The sequence below is a fragment of the Pogona vitticeps genome, chromosome 2 (genome assembly GCF_051106095.1).
Source record: "Pogona vitticeps strain Pit_001003342236 chromosome 2, PviZW2.1, whole genome shotgun sequence".
Taxonomy (NCBI): domain Eukaryota; kingdom Metazoa; phylum Chordata; class Lepidosauria; order Squamata; family Agamidae; genus Pogona; species Pogona vitticeps.
Window position 1 is genome coordinate 221,159,265 of NC_135784.1, and position 22,185 is coordinate 221,181,449.

At 41.0% G+C, this 22,185-nt stretch overlaps 1 protein-coding gene across 12 annotated transcripts in view; it reads right to left on the minus strand.

The window, feature by feature from the left end:
* Positions 1-22,185, minus strand: part of CNTLN (centlein) — a 484,545-nt gene that overhangs the window by 99,829 nt on the left and 362,531 nt on the right. The window lies entirely within an intron of this gene.

Below are 22,185 nucleotides of genomic sequence, written 5' to 3' on the forward strand. Positions count from 1 at the left end.
GATCCAAGGTATTTTCCCCTCTAGTGGGACAGTCCACATACTGATAAAAGTTAGGGAGGACGGTCTTTAAATTGGCTTGATTGAAATCACCTGCTACCACCAGCACTCCATCTGGGTAGGCCTGCTGCTGTTTGCTGATAGCAGTTAACAAACAACTCAAAGCTGTGGTTGTGTTAGCATCAAGAGGTATATATATTGCTGTTATTATAACAACATTAAACTCACGAGGCAGGTAAAAGGGGTGGCATGTCCATTATTTTAACATCTTTGCTCCAATTATCGTTTGTGTAAACACAAACCCCTCCACCTCTGCTCTTCCCAGATTCAATAGACCTGTCTGCTCGATGTACTCTGCGTCCTTGTAGTTCAATTACCTCCCCTGGGATGGAAGAATCAAGCCATGTCTCTGTAAAGATCATAACGCAACAGTCTCGAATATTTTTCTGTAGGGAGATAGTAAGTTCCAACTCTAGATCAGCTTCTGTCTAGTTTAAATATCAGAATTCCAGCTATATGCACAATTCCAGCCTAATGGTTTACAATACAGCAAACAATCCTGTTACTTAAGAACTCAATTACATGTTTAGGTCAATTAAAAAAAACCACACAAACATTCCATATACCTCTGGCATAAGCAGAACACCTGCAAACTTGGTAAAAAAAACAACAACCAAGTGACTTCCTAGTTTATTTCCATACTTAAGTAAATTCCTTCCTTTTGGATTTGTAGTTCTGAAGAAGATTTCATAGAAGCAGATAAATATAAGAAATACAAATAAGTCATGGTTAACTAAAGAGGAAATTTAAATGTTTTTCATTTTGAAACTTGGTAGCACTAACATGGCAAGTTAACTCAGGGGAGCAGAACAAACCAATAAAATTAAGAAAGGACAGATGACATTTTTCTGAGATCTTTGATTATCTGATGAAATTATGTTGAGCTCATTTTGAAATATTATTTCTGGGATCTCAAACTATATCATATCTGTGAATACATGTTAAATGGACACTATCATTCTCCTCTTAATTCTGCAGCTACTGTTCTTTTTTTTAATGCCTGTTGCTTATTAAGAGCTTGAAAAATGTCACTGGACTAACAAATTAGAACAGGCCTGTGATGGTAAGCCCCCTTCATGGATTGCTGCCTTGTCGTGGCAAAGGGGCTTGAGTAACTCAGAGAAGCTATGGGCTATGCCGTGCAGGGACACCCAAGACGGACAGGTCGTAGTGGAGAGTTCTGACTAAACACAATCCACCTGGAGTAGGAAATGGCAATGCCACTCCAGTATCTTTGCCAAGAATGCCCCATGATCAGAAACAAAAGGCTAAAAGATATGACGCTGGAAGATGGGCCCCTCAGGTCGAAAGGTGTCCAACATGCTACTGAGGAAGAGCAGAGGACAAGTAGCTCCACAGCCGAAAGGATGCTCAGTTGTGGACGTGCCTGGAAGTGAAAGGAAAGTCCAATGCTGCAAAGAAAAATACTGCATAGGAACCAGGAATGTAAGATCTATGAACCTTGGTAAGCTGGATGTGGTCAAACAGGAGATGGCAAGAATAAACATCAACATCCTGGGCATCAGTGAACTAAAATGGACAGGAATGGGCAAATTCAATTCAGATGATTACCATATCTACTATTGTGGGCAAGAATCCCGTAGAAGGAATGGAGTAGCCCTCACAGTCAACAAAAGAGTGTGAGAAGCTGTAATGAGATACAATCTCAAAAATGATAGAATGATGTCAATACGAATCCAAGGCAGACCTTTCAACATCACAATAATCCAAGTTTATGCACCAACATAAATAAAAAAAAAAGAAGTTTGACATGATTAGGTTCTTAGTTATTATTAGGGCATTTAAAATGTGGAGCGTAACAATGAAGCAGAATTGTGCAGTGTGGAGTGCTCCTATTTTCTACATGTTGCAGTTTTTTTTTGGGGGGGGAAGGATGAACACATGCTGAATCCCAGATACAGTACAGTAGGACAGTAGTATCTGTAGGGGATCAGTTTCAAGCACCCCTGTGGATACTGAAAAATATGGAAGTATTGAATGCTGTACAATGCATGGTCTCTGTCTCCCTCTAGTGGCCAGGTCTGGTAAACACACCCTGAAAATACACATGGACACACATTTGTGTGTTGTTTTTTAATTTAGCATTTTCAGGCAGCAGACAAGTGAATCAGCGAATACCGATCTTGCAGGTAGGGATCCTATTGTAATATCTTGTGAGCAATTCTCACTTTCTCTCCTGTGAATATTTAAAATAATTTCTCATTGCAAGCCAAGAAATGACCTATCCAGGCAACTGAACAGCTCATTCTATACTTTTTATATCTACTACTTAACCCACTTCAATTTCTAGTCATTTTATTCCATCTGATCTTCTATCTACTAATTATTTTTTCCATTAATACACTCCAATTCCTGGACTACAACGTCCTTGTACAGCTGTTTCAGAACCACCCAAGATTTTTTCGTTCTCTTCACTTTTTGTGATATGCAGTTCTACCTCTCACTTCTGCAGGGATGATGCTGTTTTCGCAACAATTTCAAAAGCACAAAAACATTTGAACTGGAATCAGATTAATAACAAAACATAATGAAATGAAAAACTTTTGCTTTCTACCATTTATCACTTCTCATTTTTAATGAATATTAACTATTGTACATATTCCTATACTTACTGCCCCAGTCATCTGGATAACAATATTTTAAATAAGAATTTGAAAATTTGTCCATTATATATAAAATTGTATGTATTTTACCAGTGCATATAAAAACCCACCTTGAAACTAACATTAGTTGCTAACATCTTGTTTCCCATTTGATTTCCTACCTCAGTTTTTTAAACTAAAAAGTACTTCTGCATACTATAAAATAAATAATTCAGCTATTTTGAAATGCATACCAAAACATTTTAAAGCATGTGCACAAAGCAGGGTAGTTTTTTTGGATGATATTACCATGAGATCAAAGACATAGATTTTGTGACCATGGTGCATGCTGAGATTTTAAGGAGACAAACACACACACCTGTAGGTTAATTGAGACGCGCAAGGAAATTTTACAGGGAATATAAACAGATTCTTTTATTCTGTGATGTATAAGAACCATCAATTTGTTTTGAACAGCATAGAAATTATTGACTTCAGTTGTTCAGATCACATTCACTGGCTTAAAATATGCTGATCCCAAGTGCATTTGAAAACAGTAAAAACACAGTATGACTTTATTGGACAAGGTATTTCAAAGGATAAACCTACTTTGCTGAGACATAATATGAAAACTGCAGCCATTGGGTTAAAAATATCACTTGTCTGACCTAAGATATAGGACGGAAAGATAAGACAGTCACGTCCAATTCCACATAGATTCTCCGTTTAGATCCTGTTTTTTTGCACAGTTTACCTTATGAACATGATCCAAGTGACATTTCACAAATTCCTGGATAAATGTTGCTACACTCTGCCAGCAGAAAGACAGCTTGTGTCATGCACAGATCAATAACAGAACTGTGTTTCATCAGCCTCAAAATCAAAAGTACTTTATCTGGTAAAAGCCATAACCCTTGAGGATCCAACATATATGTACTAAATACCCTAACAGGGTTGTCTGCTATACAGGTAGCCAAGTTAAAGTAAAAACAAGTCAAGAGTTAGACAATACAATAATTTATGAAGATTTTAATACTGTTGATATTAGTAAAGTGGGGAAAAAGAAGCACACACTAATTGCCGAATAGAAGAGATAGGACTATTTATTAATGTTTTGTTCTTGAAATAAATAATTCTGAAGATTTAATTGCAAACATGGGTATTTTTTCTCTAGAGATTAAATAGTGCCATGCTGAAAGGCATTTTGTGGACTGTAGCCTCTGCTTAGAAAAAGTATTTTTGAAAATGCCAGTGCCAGTATTTATAGAGGTACCAGTATTAATAGAGGAATATACATCATATCTGACATAATATAATGTAAAAATGACACACTTGTGTAGCACTTTATAATACTGTAATAGTTGTCACTAGGTCAGATGGTTGATTAGTCATACATTCCAAGCTTCAATGCTTAGCAAATCCTGTTAAAGTACATTCAACAGCTGGGCTAAAAAAGTTCACTGCCCCATGGGAACCATTACTCTGAAACCTCTGTCTTGAATATGTTATTGCACAAGTTCAAGCTTGGAAGTTTAAGATAAGCTTTCAATAAGTGCCAATACTGCATGGGCCTAATTTCAGGAAAAATGAAAGAACGCAATCTAACAATATCAACTTATATTTTAAAAAAATTTAAATTATTTTATTAAACTGAAAAAAACATATACAAAGACTACCATTTTACAAATCACTATCATTTATCCACTTACAACATAACCAAACCCTCTTCTCCACTCTGTGCTACCCCCTCCCTCAGGACTAGTTCTTTATTCTCATATTTCAAATCGCCCCGTTTCTCTCCAGTAGTACATTGGTTCTTCTCCCAGTATATACCCCTTCACTTTTTGAAACAAATGTGTCAAAAACAAATTCCATATTTGTTTAAAATCATTACGTTTTGTCATTCCTCTTCTAATCTTAATTTCACAAGTTAGTTTATCATTAATTGTCATATTCCAGATTTCCCTGTACCACTCCACTATAGTAATATGATTATTAGCTTTCCATTTTTTGTGAATATTAACCATGCCACCATCATTATTATAATAATTAATTCCTTTTCCTCCAGACTTAGATAATTTTCTCATCTGGCCCCAAAATTATGAAATTCCCTTCCACAATATTTTCGCATGGAACCAGAGTTGGAATGGGTTAACAGCTGGCAGAGCTGAGTTTGAGGGAGCACTACTCCTTCGAGGTGTAGGTGGAAGCACAAAGTGCTCCTCGGCCTGTGGCTCAGAACAGTGTCAGGTAGAGTGGGGCTGTGGTGGTGGCGGAAAAGGTGGTGGATAAGGCTCATAGTTCTTATACCAAAAAAGTGATTGGTCCTGCTCAAACTTGTCAGCATGACAGGACTCTATTGAGTAAAAATACTCAGGTCTGTCTGATAGCCACAGGGTTCTTGGGTCGACTCTTATGAGTCCTTTCCCCCTGAGCCTACGCTGGCACTGGCGGCTGAGGTGAAACTGCAGGCTGCTGTGTGAATGAGCCCATTGATAAATGAGGGCTGTTTTGTGCCAATTTATCAACCACCAAAAAGGTGTTACCCCACTCAGGAATATCACTGACGGGTGGGACTAGCAGTGGGAGCTGCAGGCCCCCCCTTTTTAAAAAAAGGCAAAGCTAGGGCTGCCGTATGTTGCCGGGAAGCTCCGGCTTCAGCACTCAGTTCTCTCCAGAATTAGCAGCTGTGTGAACGAGCCCATTGATAAATGAGGGCTGTTTCATGCCAATTCATCAACCTCCAAAGAGGTGTTACCCCACTCAGGAATATCACTGATAGATGGGGCTGGCAGTGGGAGCTGCACGGGGCCCTTTCTTTCACCAAAGGCAAAGCCAAGGCTTACCGTATGTGATAATAGTCTGAAATTGTATAGAGATAGATCTGCAATGGTTTTTCAATGTTCATGTTGCATGTTTTCAATCTGAACATGAACCTGTTGATATGTTAACTGAATTGCAGAATGCAGGTACTTGGTCTGACAACATTGTTTTAACAGGTACTACAGATCAAAAAGAAAAGCTATACCAAATTCTAGAGCAATACCAAGAGGTTTTTTCAGACAAACCTGGGTACACAAATTTGATCAGTCACGTAATCGACACAGGGACTAGCCAGCCAATACGGTCTAGCCCATGCAGAGCAATTGGCAATCATGCTATACAGATTGAACAAGAGATACAAAAGATGTTATCTCTGGGAATTATTGAACCATCTTTATCTCCTTGGGCTTCACCGGTGGTTCTGGTGCCGAAACGCGATGCTTTAGGTGAAATTCTTGATGAAGTAAGATTTTGTGTTGATTACAGAAAGTTAAACAGTGTCACAGTGCCAGATCCATATCCATTACCCAGAATGGATGACTTAATTGAATGCCTTTCAAAGGCCAAATATATCAGCATAATCGATCTAAAAAACGCATATTGGCAACTCGATTTAGCCGAGGAATCTCGAGATAAGACTGCTTTTATCAGTCAAGTGGGAACTTTTCATTTCCGACGTTTACCATTTGGTTTAAAGAACGCAGGTGCTTCATTCCAGAGAATGATAGACAAACTTTTACACGGTTTACCGTTTGCCAGTGCTTATCTTGATGATGTTGTAATTTTCAGTTCTGATTTTGATTCTCACATGTCTCACATTGAAACTGTTTTGTCTAGAATCTAGCAAGCAGGACTGACAGTCAAAGCAAGCAAATGTCAGTTGATGCAAAGAAAGGTCAGGCACTTAGGTCATTTGATTGGGCAAGGAGAAATTCAACCTCTGCATGCCAAAGTACAAGCTACAGTGGACCCTCGACTTACAGACGGCTCGACTTACAGACTTTTCGAGTTACAGACTTCTCTGGCTGCAAAATTTAGATTCGACTTGCAGCCAGAGAATCGACTTACAGACCAGAAAAAAACCAAAATGGAATAAAAATAGAATAAAAACCACTGGTTATGGGATTAATCGGTTTTCAGTGCATTGTAGGTCAATGGAGATTCGACTTACAGACTTTTCGACTTGCAGCCACCATTCCAATACGGATTAATTCCTTATGTAGAGGGTCCACTGTATTAATGACTGGCCTATTCCAAAAACTAAGAAGCAGGTACGTTCATTTTTAGGTTTGACTGGCTACTACAGAAAATTCATTCCTGACTTTAGTCATTTGGCTACACCTCTGACAGAACTAACTAAGAAAAGACAGCCTGTCAAGGTAAAATGCACTCCGGAATGTCAAGGTGCTTTTGATGCCTTAAAGGCCAAACCTATGGATGCAGCTATACTGAAATCACTTGATTTTGACAAACCATTCATTTTACAGACTGATGCCTCAGTATTAGGCCTTGGTGCTGTGTTACTACAGGAAGGGGAAGATGGGAATCTTTATCCAATCTCATACTTCTCCAGAAAACTCTTGGAAAGAGAGAGACATTACGCAGTACCAGAAAAAGAGGCACTTTCCGTTATCTGGGCTTTAAATCTTTTGAGACCTTACCTATGGGGGCATAAATTTACCCTCCAAACAGATCACAGAGCCTTGGTTTGGCTGCAGAAGATGAAATCTCACAACCAAAAATTGTTGAGATGGAGTCTAGCCTTGCAAGACTTTGATTTTGAAGTTCAGCACATTCCTGGAAAACTAAATGTTGTGGTAGATGGTCTTTCTCGAATGTATTGTGAAGATCCAGATGTACCTGACCATTGAAGTACTGTCAGAATGCATTGTTACTTTGTATTCAGAGTAATTACTATTTTAGTAGTAACTAACATGTTTATTTTCTGTATTTCAAATAGTATATGTGCTTAACCATAAGAATGTATTTATTTGCTGCTATTAGTATGTTTACTACCTCAATGCTTTGCTAGAATAAGTGCAATTTTAAGTGTATTAATGTTAAACATTAGTAATTACCTTGCATAACCAATAGTTACCTTATTTACTTTAAGTAGTTAACAAAATAAGAACAGCATCACTGTTCTGGATTTTGTGAGTTCTGGTGGTGGCATGTGATAACATTGGTTATGGAAGCTAGAAAGTAAGTTTCAGATGGGATTTGTAGTCATGAAATTAGCCAGAAAGAATCCATCTTTAAGTTTGTATGCATGTATTGGAAAATTCCAGATGCAGTTTTCTTCACAGACACTGGTATCCTTATCTGGTCTCCCTGGAGACAGAGGCCTAGTAGGGAGACTAAACATTCCAACACTTTAAGGTAAACATGCATCTGATCCCATGAGAAAGAAAGGCAGAGTGAGACTGTCTTTTGCTTACTCCTGGTTGGTTGACAACGGGGAAGAAGAAGGAGGGAGTTATTTCCAGCGTGAAGAGAAAATGGAGAATGGATGACAGAGAGAAGGACTTTTTCGCATAATGGATTACTACGGGGAACGTTAACATCATGGACTGAAGCTGGAAAGTTTGGTATGGTTTTGAATGGACTATGAATGCTTAAATAGACTATGGACTATGGAGTTCACGAAATTTCTTTAAGATGTAGTTTTTATAATTAGAGGGGAAGCATGTCTTTCTTAATTTCATGTAGTTAGTAAGTTTGTTATTTTTTTATAGCAGGAACTAGTTACTTTTCTAACTGGTTAGTTATGGAAATGTTTCTATGTGCTTTGCTTTTGCATAAACTGAATTCTTTCAAAACTTTATTTTTCTAATAAAACAAATGTAGTCAATATCTGGAGTTTGACCTCTTGAACAGAATGATTGCTACAATTACTCAGTTGAATTACTTAATTGGTTTTTCTTTCAAGGCCACGGAATATGCTACCTTGAGTCCAGTATTTTCCTGAGTACTAGGAGATTTTCATATTCCTGGAACTCACGATTATATTTTGGTTCTCAAAGTCTATAAATTGGGTCAGACTTGGTGAAAGGGTGGAGTGGTGTTGCCTGGGGTAAAACAAGGACTCATTTTGCCTAATTTAGGAGCACACTAACCCTGAATCCTCTCTGTTCTGGGCAAACAGTTTTTCTCCGGAGAACTGGCTTTGCTCACAGTCGGGACATCTTCAGCCTCGGCAACTAGCTCTCTCCGGAATTAGCAGCTGTGTGAACGAACCCATTGATGAAGGAGGGCTGTTCCTCGCCAAATTACCAACCTCCAAAGAGGTTTTTACCCCAGTCAGGAATATCACTGAGAGGTGGGGAAGGCGGCAGGAGCTGCAGGGAGTCCTTGCGGACTTGGCTCAGATGCTGTCCTCTTCTTTTTTGACACGAAGAGGAAGATTGCAAAGAGGTGGATAACAGTTACTCTTGAGCCTGGGGGGTAGCCTTGTTAAGAAGGTAAAAGAGGTCTTATTTCTTTAATAGAAAAGTCCTGAGGGCTCTAAAGCTGGCTTTGTAAAGCTCTTATAAAGAATACACAATGCCAGCTGGTGCTCTTCCCCTAGACAGAAGAAAGAACTTGTTATTGAAGAAAGAACAAGGGAGGTCAAAGAAAAAGAAAAGGAATAGAATTTTTTTCACTTGCAAAGTTCCTAATGAAGTTGCTGCTACAGCAGTGGTTGAAAAAAGAACTGAGGCACTGGGTGCCAGGGGGCGGCGGAGTTATATAGCTGGTGTAGGGGAGGTCCGGGCACCAAGTGCTTAAAGGTATAGAAGCTTCCAAAACTGCTCTGCTCAGGTGCAGATTAGCCCCTTAGTGTGCATTCACAGAGACCACAAAGGAGAACAATTGGCTAATTCTACGAGACTGACATTTATCCGAAGTCCCTTCCATCGGAACCTCTTAAAGGTGTAATATGCAGGTTGCAAACTCAAACAAAAAATAGGTGTTACAAGCAATGCCTATGTTCTAAGAAAGTACTGTCATATCAGACCAGCCTCCCTCAACATGGTGCCTGCCAAATGTTCTTTATTCTTAATCTTCATCTAAACCATGGCCAGCATAGCTAACCATTAATGTCAATGAAAACTGTAATATGAAATACCTGAATGGCACTGTATTGGGGGAAGGGCAGCTTTAGATCACCATCCAAAAAATAACAAAAATAAAATAAGACATGAGGGTGTTTCAATTGCAAAGAATGAGAAAAACAGCAATACTATTGTGGTTAAATAATATTATATACAAAACAAATGTCATGTTAGTTATAATGTAGCTACCAATAGTATGGTTGCAAAAAACAGTGCCACATGGACATGAATTTAGAACTTCACCGGGCAGGCATGGATGATTCAAATGCAAAGTATATGCTTAACCTTCTCAGGGTGGAACTTTCTGCTGTTGAACTTTTGCTGGATTGTAATTAATTAATGTCAGGAAAACCTAATGGCTTCCTGTTTTTAATTGGAATGCTATCATCTATTTCAATTCTAGAACACTGTCCTCAAATATAATTCACTTGCCTTGCCACATTATAACTTTTCAGAACCTAGCATTTATCAACATTCCGTTTGCATTACAAATAAATATAATATCAGCACTCAGGCAGGTCTGATTCATACCAACCAGCTGCTTTAATTTATGAATAGGCTACATTTCAAACATGCAGCCTATGTAAGTTCATTAATATTTGAAGACTTTTTAAATAGCAATTCTGCTTTAGAGATCAGTAGAACATAAAAGACATTTTGCTTGATCGCAGAAACACAAATCTATGGGGAAAAAAATCTGTTCGTGTATCATAGTCTATTACTTTAAAATACTGTATGCCATGAAATGAAGGCAATTTCAATTACTTGAGTTGAAATGGATATACCTCCAGAAGTCACCTGGCTCAATCTTCAGTTACAAAACAAAGGACACCTACCTATCAGCCATCCATTCAAAGCGAGCTCTGCCATAAGAAGAGAAGGGGTAGCCTCCATAGCAGATTAAGATTGTTAAAATGGCTTAGCCTTATATACTAAACAAAGCCATTTGTTAGTGGAAGGCAAAACATCCCCAGATCACATTTTCAATTATCCAGAAGAAAATTCTCATCACGATATCAAAATCAAACAGCTTCCAGGCTTATGAAACTGGTTTCTTGAACTGCTGACCCACAGCTGAAGTGATGGGTGTGTCTCAAAGAAGGTAGTGCTGGGATTGAGCTGAACTCTCAACTGTATGTGTCTTCTTGACTTTTAACCTCTGGAATTGACCCCTGAAGAGGGACTCCATGAAGGCCATCAGTGGTGAGAAGACATGAAGTGCAGCTCGAAGGGGGCTGTTCTTCATATGTCTGCAGGATTTCCTCCACATATTCATTGGAAATGACTGCACCTCCTATTCCATCTTTGTTGCTGGAACATGTTCGACATTTTAAAAAAAACTTTTAGATTGCTCTGATGGCTCCATTTCTTTAGACTTGCCCACCTTCAGCTTCAATATCATTGATGTTAATGCTGAGGTATCCCTCTAAAGTGAAGCTGATGCCACAGGTTTTGGCAGTGAGGCCAAGACCTGCTAAACTGGCTTGACTGACAGCAATGATGTGGTAGCCATTGTGAAAAAAGTCAACAGGGAGGATTATGATCTTAAGGACACTGGAGGACATGCAAAGAAGTGACATATATGCTAGTAAATATGTTTTGGAAAACACCTTTTCTGAAATGAAGGATTTAAGTCAGGTGCTGCAGTTCCTCTATATCTAGCTTAAAAAGCCCCACACATTTTGCAGGCAGAGGTAACAGACAGGGATAAGAATTTCATATTTTAAGGCCTTCCATGAACTGGCAAGATTCCCCCATGCTGAATTATGAGAGTGCAACCTCTCAGACTGGCAAAAGACAGAGGAGCCATCTTATCTCCTCTAAGCAACCTCCATTGTAACTCACCCTCTCATGTATCTTTGCAAATTGTAGGGAATCCTCAGTACTTCCACACTACAGTGGGGCATTCTTCTTCCCACTCAATAGAGAAGCAGAGAGGTATCCCACCTCCCGGCAAAAGTCCCATCCCTAGTGATATGTGCCTCTCCCAACTAGGAAATCCACTCTTTGCACTGATCTGTAAAGGAAATCTTCCCCTTGCATTAAACACATTAAAGACAGCTCCAAACCCTAGAGGCCCTAAGGAAAAAAGAAAAACACTAAAATGTTTCTAACTGAAGAAAATAAATAATGTAAACAAATATAATATTAACAAAACAAAATACTAGAAAAATAGAGAAAATATTAAAATTAGTAATAATAATAGTCTATAACAGTCTATCTCTCTCATTTGGAGAAGTTCTGGTAGGGTGCAGTAGCTACGGCAGACAAAACAGAACTGAGAGGATGAATATCAACACATGTGTAGTGGTGGAATAGGGCGACAAACCCACCTTTTTCTAGAAGCTTCTGAAGGGGCAACTCAGTACAAGCAAAGATTCCTCGATGCGAATGCATAAAAGCCAGAACAAAGAACAGATAGATCAACTGGTTTGCTATGCCGTACAGTGACAAAAGAGAAAAGGAATAACTACAATGTGATTTATTACATCCTTTTTTCTTTGTGAATTCATTTGAAAAGAATTATCCATAATACAAGCAGGACAGCCTCTGTATGCAAAATTGAAGTTAATGTTAACTTTTCTATACCAACTAAGGTCTGAAAGGCTAAGTAAATTTGAATATATAGTGCAGAATCAAATAACAATTTTTCATTTATTTTCATAATTTTATTCAAATTACTGCCAACACAGTTACGAGGAAATGCCTACAGTGGTTTGTAAAGTGCCACTGCAGGAACTCCTCAGGCTGAAATACAGCCATACAAAGTAAAGAAAAAACAGTTACACATCTGGAAGAACATTCCTAAAGAACTGCTCTGCAGTTCTTTGTGTAGTGCTGCCCACAGGAGTTGCAAACAGTTGCCTGGTGTGTTGCAAGTCTGTTCCCTTTTTAAATCCCAGCCTCTTCAGATGAAGAGGGTTTGCTTAGCTACTTAGTCCTTTTCAGATGTCAGAGGCAACCCATAAAACAATGCAATGGCTCCTTTGGTGCCACTTCCAGAGCACTATGGGAGCAGAAGCAAAGGATTCTGGGTGACTTTGCAGTACAAGGCTGTGTAATTGGATCGCTACATTTAAAAGGCAATAATTACTGATTCAAATTACAATATGACAGTTTTGCATTGAATCTTACATCCCTTGCGTCTCTATGTGCTTTTGCTGTGCACATGTTATATCTTACCCATGTATAATTGTCATTACTTTACTATGTATAGGAGAAAATATCTTAATGTGAGCAGACATCTGGTGATGAAATTTTAGCACTGTCATAAGACACAGGGGGTACAGGAAAAACAAGGTTTTAAAAAAGAGCTTCCCTGATTTCTGCCAATATTTCTTCGATGACATTTTTCTAAAGAAGTCCTGAAAGATCAGATCCCATCACTTCTACATTAAGCAGCAATTCCAGCTGTGATTTTTGTACACTGAAGGCACAGACTAACTACTTTGCTCACAAATAGGAGTCCTTGCTTCAGTATGTATAATGAGTCTCAGATGCAGGAGACCAAACCCAAAATATGTAATTACAGTATGAAAATTCTGGAGGTGGGGGTGGGGAATGGGAGTTTGGTCTTCACTGTGAAGATAACACTGAAATTCTATCTAGTGGTAAGGCTGTAGACAGCTCCTTGGCATACTTCTGAACTGCGGGCGATGAAGCGAGAGGGGAGACGGCTGGAGTGCAGGTGGAGGAAGTCCCACTGGGAGTCCAATCGAACACGACTTAGAGCCCATTATCAGGCCTATTTCGTGGCAATACGGCTGGTGAAATGGCAATGTTTCTCCAGCTGTATTGCTTCCTCAGAATGTTGTCCAGCAGAGCTGTTTCGGGTGGTCTGGGATCTTCTTCAACTGGGAAATCCGGTGGAGGTCCCGGACTGCTCATCAGCTCGCTGTGATGAGTTTGCCATTCATTTTGAGAGGAAAATCGCTCAGATTTGCAGTGGGTCGGACTCCACAGTTACTGCAAAATCGGAAGATGTGTCCAGTGTGCAGTGCTTAGGTCAAATATTAATGGATGAGTTTCAATTGTTGAGACCTGAGGATGTGGACAGGGTGCTTGGATCTGTCCATTCTACCACCACTCAGCTCGACCCTTGCCCATCTTGGCTAATTGGAAGATCTGCCAGGGGGGTTCGCACTTGGGTCCAGGAGGCCGTGAACGGTCCCTACCATCTTGAAAGAGGCAGTAATTCGACCACTCCTTAAAAAGCCTAACCTGGACCCAAGGCTGGTGGTTAATTACCGACCAGTGGCGAACCTCCCTTATTTGGGCAAAGTGTTGGAGCAGGTTGTGGCCAGGGAACTACAGACACTGCTGGATGAAATGGATTTTCTGGATCCATTTCAATGGGGTTTCAGGCCTGGTTTTGGTATGGAGACTGCCTTGGTCGCCCTGTACAATGACCTTTGCCGGGAAAGAGAGAGGGGGAGTGTGACCCTGTTGATACTCCTGGACCTCTCAGCGTCTTTCGACACCATCGACCATGGTGTCCTTCTGGATTGGCTGGCTGGGTTGGGAGTTGGGGGCACCGCTTTACGGTGGTTCCACTCCTTCCTGGCTGACCGTGTCCAGAGGGTGGTGCTGGGGGACAGTTGCTCTGCCCCATAGCAGTTATGTCATGGAGTTCCTCAGGGCTCGATACTGTCCCCCATGCTGTTTAACATCTACATGAAACCGCTGGGAGAGGTCATCAGGAGGTTTGGGCTGAGGAGTCAGCAATATGCTAACGACACCCAGCTCTACCTCTCATTTCCCACCAATCCAGGTGAGGCGGTTTCTGTGCTGAACTCGTGTCTGGACTTGATAATGGACTGGATGAGGGTTAATAAATTGAAACTCAATCCAGACAAGACGGAAGTGCTGTTAGTGGGTGCTTCACTGGACAGGCTGGAGGGCCATTTCCCTACCCTGAATGGGGTTACACTCCCCCTAAGGCAGTGGTTCTTAACCTTTTTGAAAGAAACGCCCCCTTGAGCCATTGAGGAAGTTATCATTGCCCCCCTCCCCACAGCGATATCTTTCTTAATTATTTATTTATTTATTTATTTATTTATTTATTTATTCAAGACACTTATGTCCAATGACCCCAGAAAATAAAATTCACTTGCAAGAAAATGAAATGCCTGGAAAAAAAAAGTAACATTTAATGATTTAGTTACAAGTGAATTTTAAGATGCAAAAAGAAATATAAAAAGGGCTTAAAAACAAACCGCAATGCAGGAACTAAAAATTTCAAGATGAAAACTCTGAAATTAAATTAAGATTCGAGGAAAATACATATTCATGCACACTATAAAAAGGGTTAAAACGACACAAAGAAAAATTTTACAGAAGAAAAGCAACAAAAATCAGAGCGACAAATTATATACAGTGGTGACCGCTTGACGATTACCCCGCTCCACAACGAATCCGCTTTATGATGAGTTTTTTGCGAATGCAATAGCAATCTCAAAACGATGTTTAAATGGGGGAAAACTGCTTTACGACGATTGGTTCCCTGCTTTGGGAACCGATTTTTCGCTTAATGATGGTTTTGAAACAGCTGATCAGCGGGTCACAAAATGTCTCCCCGCTGTGCAGAATGGCTCCCCGCTGTGTTTAGGATTGCTCACTTTACAGGCGGCCGCCCTATGGAGGATCTTCGCTGGATGATGAGGTATTTTCCCCATTAGAACGCATTAACCAGTTTTTAATGCATTCTAATGGGTTTTTTACTTTCGCTTGATGATGATTTCGCTGCACAGCGATTTTGCTGGAACGGATTATCGTCGTCAAGTGAGGCACCACTGTAGTTATATCTCTACACAAAAAGTTTACACAAAGAGCACAAAAATTTGAAACCATAAAACTGAGAAATCAAAATATAATATCGAACTGGTGTGCACATTAAAAAGTACAGTACAATACAAAGAGAAACACAAAATGTTTTACAGAGCACAACAAGGATTCAAAAGCGGACCAAACATCGTCACACTGTATAAGAACAAAGGAGACAGGGGCGACTGCAATAACTACCCTGGCATCTCTCTTCTCAGCGTTGCTTGCCTGTGTTGTGCTGAAGAGACTCCAGGTCCTTGCAGACAGAGTCTTTCCAGAATCACAGTGTGGATTTCGAGCTAATAGATCCACCACTGACATGGTCTTCTCCCTCAGGCAGTTGCAGGAGAAATGTAGGGAACAACAACAGCCACTCTTTGTGGCCTTCAGAGATCTCAGAAAGGCCTTTGATTTGGTTAGCAGGGAGGGCCTTTACTTCCCAAGACGGGATGTCCACCTCGACTCCTTAACATCATCAGGTCCTTTCATGGGGGAATGAAGGGCACCGTAGTTTTTGATGCCTCAAACATCAGATCCCTTTGACATCGGATTCCAAAATATCTCCTGTATGGAGAATTAGTGCAGCGAAATTGCCCCATAGGGAGATCCCAGCTGCGATACAAGGATATCTGCAAGCGGGATCTGAAGGCCTTAGGAATGGACCTCAACAGATTGGAAACCTTGACATCTGAGTGTTCAGCCTGGAGGCAGGCGTTGCATCACAGCCTCTCCCAATTTGAAGAGACCCTTGTCCAGCAGGCTGAGGCAAAGAGGCAGTCCCGAAAGCAGCAAAATCAGGGAGCTGGACAGGGGACAGACTGTATTTGTGTTCAGTGTGGAAGGGATGGTCACTCTCAAATTGGCCTTCTCAGCCACATGATATGCTGTTCCAAGTCCTCCATACAGAGCACGTTACCATAGTCTCTTGAGACTGAAGGATGCCTAATCAATCAATCACCCATGGGCAAAACACAAAACAAGACATGAAAATGAAAAAAGGGTGCTGAGGTTTTTATCCAGTGGAAGTCACTCCACTGATAGAAGGCACTGTCCCCTTTCAGAAGAGGGAAGGAGACAGTTTTCAGTGATGCCCCTCCCTCTTGCAGACCACTTCAGATCTGCTGTTAAGTGTGAGTTGGGTAACTGAGCTTGGTGTGGTGGCAATGGAGAATGAGGACAGCACAGGAGAAAGAAAATTAAGGTAGGGAAGCAGCCTAATTTCTCCTTCCACCAGCAAGATGATCCTTACTGGACACAAGCCTGTGTATTCCAAAACTTGAAAAATGCAGCTTGATAAAAGCTTCATTTTATCTTCCACAAACTACCTCTGATACTAAAGGGTGGCAATTAAAAACAATATGTCTCCATGGCTTCTGGCCTCATCCTGATGAAAACATAGCCAGGACTAGGTATTAATGGCCCATTCAAGTTTCACTAAAAGACTCAGTCTTCATACTGACCAATAATATGTCAGCTGGCATATTATTGCCATTGCTGGCAATAATATGCTAGCAATTGGTTTTGTCACTTCAGCTACAAGTCCTAACAGAATTTTAAGAATCGGAGAATCGTAGAATAATACAGTATTTGTTTGAAAGGAAAGGAATATTGATTTTGCTGCTGTCTGAACCCTAAATTCAAGATAGTGACCCACTTGGGTCTCAAAATAATTTTTTTGAAAAAACAGCAATATTAGAGAGAAATTCTCTAAATAGTAGACTTTATATTAAGGAAACAGAGAAGCAAATTAAGGTTGTATATTGCAATGTATTCGCGAAGGCTTTCACGGCCGGGATCTAATGGTTGTTGTGGGTTTTTCGGGCTTCTTGGCCGTGTTCTGAAGGTGGTTTTTCCTAACGTTTCGCCAGTCTCTGTGGCCGGCATCTTCAGAGGACAGCAATCTCTGAAGATGCCGGCCACAGAGACTGGCGAAACTTAGGAAAAACCACCTTCAGAAAACGGCCAAGAAGCCTGAAAAACCCACAACAACCGTTGTATATTGCCTTGTAGCAGTTTTAATTTTTTTTAATTCAAGGAGCATTGTTAGAATAATGCAAAAGTCTGTTGACCAAAGCAACCTTCTACACACAAAATTTGTTTAACTTACATTCTCACATTATCTTTTCAGAAGATTTTGAGAAGAATTTTCAAGTTTTATGCCAATCACTTCACAGTCCTAAGGGTTTTACAGTAATCAGAAAGTAGTGAGTAACTAACACTCTTTGCAACATTTACTCACACAAATTACTTTGGGGGAGGAGGGTTACAACAACATCCATAATGAATTACCTTAAAAACAACTTTCCAAGTACCCAACCAAACAATAAACAACTGAACTGCTGAATAGCTCAATGAGAAATGGTGCGAAACCTCAAACTGACCCGTTTCTTTCCGCGCTTCCGTTGCAATGGGCGGGAAGGTGGGCCACGGGCAGGGTATTGTGGGAGTTGTAGTCTAAATCTTTTGGAGCACCCCCACCACCCCCTTTTTGAAGCAAACTGTTATACTCAAGCCACTGACATGCTGCCCTTTTCGCCTTCACTGAACGGATCCTCAGGGTTCAGGGAGAAAGAGGAGTGGCTGACTTTCCGCAGTGCGTTTGCTGAAGTCCCTCTATGACAGCCCCGTGGATTTTGCCCTCAGCACTCTCATTTCAATTTGAGAGCTTTCTCTCCCAGAGGATTTACACATAGAGGCACATCACACCCGTGTACACAGAAGACAGGGGAAGATCTCAAGTTCAACATCCTTCAAAGCCATTTAAAGTTGGCCAGTTGAACTTTCTCCCCACCTGACAGCCAGCCAGCCACAACAGGACATCAAGAAAAGCCAGAAAAGCTGCCGAATTCCCACCCACCCAGGATGACCCGAGCCAGCCCCGTCCCTAGAAATCCTGCCACGCCACCCTAAACCAACCCGTTTCTTTCCGCACTTCCCTTACAAAAGGCGGGAAGGTGGGTGGGAAGTCAGGACAGACAAACGGGGCTCATCTCTCCCTCCCCACCTGGGTGCAAGGCAGCGCTTCACCGGGCAAGGGCGGGGACCCGAAAGACCCTTTCCTTCCACCTGATCCACACTCGGTGCTGCCCTAAGGGAGGAAGGCGAGACATGGCAGGCAGAAAGAGCTGGATTGTCTTGGGTACAGCACTCAACACGTTGTTGATCCTCTCCGCCCAAGACAATTGAGGGGACTGCTCATTTTCAGCTTTAACTGTCTTTATTGGTTCCTCTTCACACTACACCATTCCATTAAACAGGGATTTAACATCCAGAAAGATATTCTGACAAATATTTCATATTAGAAGTCAAGAGTAAGAAAAATTGGGAGCAAGGTTCTCTAAAGACAATGAAGATATCAGTGTGGTGTAGTGCAGCGGTCCCCAACCTTTTTAGCCCAGCAGACTGGCTGGGAAAGGTGGGGCATCCCCTCCGCTCGTGCACATGTGAGAAGGAGTGCTTGTGGTCACACTCGTGTGCTTCTGTAAAGGGCGGTGCAGTGCTCGTGGATGCATGCTCACTCGTGCGCATGTGCAAAGGGCGGCGTGGCACTCAGGGGGCACTCGTCCATATGCGCAAAGGGGTGGGGAGTGCTCACATGGGCGCAGGTGTGTGCACACAGGCTCAAATGGGCTATGTGTGTGGGAGTGTGTGCAGGGGTGGAGGGGGAGGTCTGTCTCCACGGCCTGGTCCAGCTCAGGCCACGGACCGGCACTGGGCCACGGACCAGGGGTTGGGGACCTCTGCTTTAGAGCAATAGTTCCCCGACTTGGGTCCCTAGATGTTTTTGGACTAAAACTCTGAGAAGCTGGGAGGTTTTCTGGAAGTTGTAGTCGAAGAACACCTGGGGACCCAGTACTGGGATGCACTGCTTTAGAGGTGTAGATATTAATGTCTGCACTGCTTCCTAAAGTACCCCTGCATGGTGTTGTTTGAGATATGTGGTCTCTTTAAACAATGATAAACTAGCTCTGACTTTGTGTTCTGATTTTGAAATTAGGTGGGTTAAAGATATTGGACCATGAAAACATGTTACCAGGTTTTGGGCTGATGCCAAAATGGTGCTTAAAAAACCAACCAGGAGCTAGGTGCCCTGTTCATGGTCCACTGCCCTAAGGGACAGGGTCCGCAGCCTGGGGGTGCTCCTGGACCCCAGTCTAACTCTGGAAGCCCAGGTGGACTTGGTGGTCAGGGGCGCCTTCCTTCAGCCGTGAAAAATGTACTAGCTATGGCCCTACCTGGACGAGCGGAGTCTCATGACAGTTACACATGTACTGGTACCATCTCGTACAGATTATTGCAATGCGCTCTACGTGGGGCTGCCTTTGAAGACGTCCGGTGACTGCAATTGGTCCAGAGTTGGCTGGTGAGTGGTGGGGCTGCTAGAGAACACATCAAGCCGATTCTGTTTAAGTTACATTGACTACCAGTTGCTGCCCAGGCCCAATTCAAAGTGCCTGTTTTGACATATAAAGTCCTAAACGGCTTGGGCCCTGGATACCGGAAGGACCGCCTCCTTCCATATGAGCCTACCTGGCAGTTAAGATCTAGCCAGGAGGCTCTTTTGAAAGAGCCATCCCTCAAGGAGGTAAGAGGGATGGATTGTAGACAAAGGGCTTTTTCGGCAGCTGCCCCCAGACTATGGAATGCTCTCCCAATTGAGATTCATCTGGCACTGATGCTGATGACATTTCGGCGCCAGGTCAAAACTTTCCTGTTCCAGAAGGCTTTTAATTGAAATAACATCAACTGTGGGTCCTGATGGCAATTTTTAGAGCATGTATTTTAATTGTCTTTTAATAGTTTTATCGTTTGTTGTATTTTAATTGTATTTTAATTGTTGTAAGCCGCCCAGAGATCTTTGGGTAGAGTGGGTGGCATATAAGTTAAATAAATAAATAAATACGTTTACATGAATGTTTTGCGCGCACGCACACGCACACACCCACGCACTACACATCACAATAGCCATTGATGGAATCAAAAGAAGCCCACCAATCCTCATGTTGCAGGAATTGTAAAACATGTCTTAAAATGAACATCTGGTACATTTAAATCTTAAATCTACAGCTGATCATATACTACCAGAGTCTGTGGGCATTGTGATGTAGTACTAGCTGCATGAACACCTGTCACTGTTGGTTAAGAAATCTCTTTCTTCTGTTCAGTTTAATCAATAGAGTTAGCTTGTCTTGGCATGTTATGTTAACATCTATAAATGCTGAAGTACTGCATCCAATTTTAGCAGTGTCACAAGTTAGGTACAAAAACAATGTTAGAGCAGCAAATGATTAATTGCTAGATGAGTATCAAATGAATATCAAACAAACTTATTACATTGTAAAGCATATTTTCCTAAAGATAATAACATTTAAGATTTTAAATCTGTTTGGATCATTCTAGCACCTTTTGTTTTCACTTCTACTTTATCCTTATTTGTAATAAACAGATGTCAAGGACCATCTAAATCCATTACAACACTGCTAGGGAGAACTATAAATATAAAACCACATCATATAATGATGGTGTGACAATTGCCCACATCACTCATTCCATTCATATTCATGCGCTGATTTGCATGAACTTATGAGATGGCTGGAGAGGCGGAGTCAGCAGCTACAGGAGGCTTGGCTGGAGAAGGAGGAGATATAGGGCTGGTTAGGCAGAGAGATACGGTTAGTCAGAGAGACAGAGCTGGTTAGGAAAATAGGTAGAGAAGGTGGCAATGATATTGCAAACAATAAGAACTATGTACTGAGAGAATTGTTGATGAATTGCTTATGTATACTTAGTATTTGAAAGACTTCTGTTATTACTCATTCTGCTTCACTTCAATAAATAAGTTCTCTTTCTGTTCACAAGACAAGTGTTCTGACGTACGTCACTTATATTGTGGATTGAAGTAATCCACTGGTGGCAGCGAGAAGAAAACACAATGTGAGCCTTTGTGAGGGAAAGACAAGCAGGGGCCACGAGGCTAAAAGTCACAGATGGTAACACCTAAAAATATCTGGTCTTCTCCATTATGATTAGTTTAACATCAAGTTCCTAGAAGAGTTTCATACTTAGCACTTTTTCTTTAGAAAGCACAATGTCTCTAAAGTACGTATGTTTCTGCAGTGAGTGACTATACTTCTTTAATTTTAATGGGAAGTAGTCAAAGTCTCTTCTGAAAGCACAGATTTCCCCTTTGGTAGCATTAACTGAGCACCTTGAACATAACTGGTCGAAAGCAGAAAAAACTAGATGCTAAGAAGGAAATAGAAGCGATGCATAACCTATGTATTTTGTCCAAGTTATTACAACCAGTTAATTATTTTTCTTTGGCATGGAGGCATTCCTTTTTCTGGTATTCTCTGTCTAATACATCATATTTTCACTCTACAGTTAGGAGAGCAAGACAACAAACTGTGTCAGTATTTCGCTGCCTAGAATTACCAAAAATTATCTAACCATTTAAGGGGAAAAAGAATATTATTATCCTGCCTCAAAACAGAACCCACCACACTATGCACTTCTATCCATGTGCAGTCAGTTATCTACAACAACTTGCATATGGGTGCATACCCATGTTTGAATGAAAATATACCTTCAGCCCCAAATGACTAGCACGATACACATGTGCATCTACACTCACATTGCAGGCACAAATGGACCCAAGTGTTTCATGATGTCTCTAGCAAGTTTCAGATGTTACTAATAGGTGTAGAGTGTGCGTACATATTTATCCTATTAAGGCATTAATGGAAACTCATAATGCAAACAAGTGGAGTTGTTTCCAATTGCAT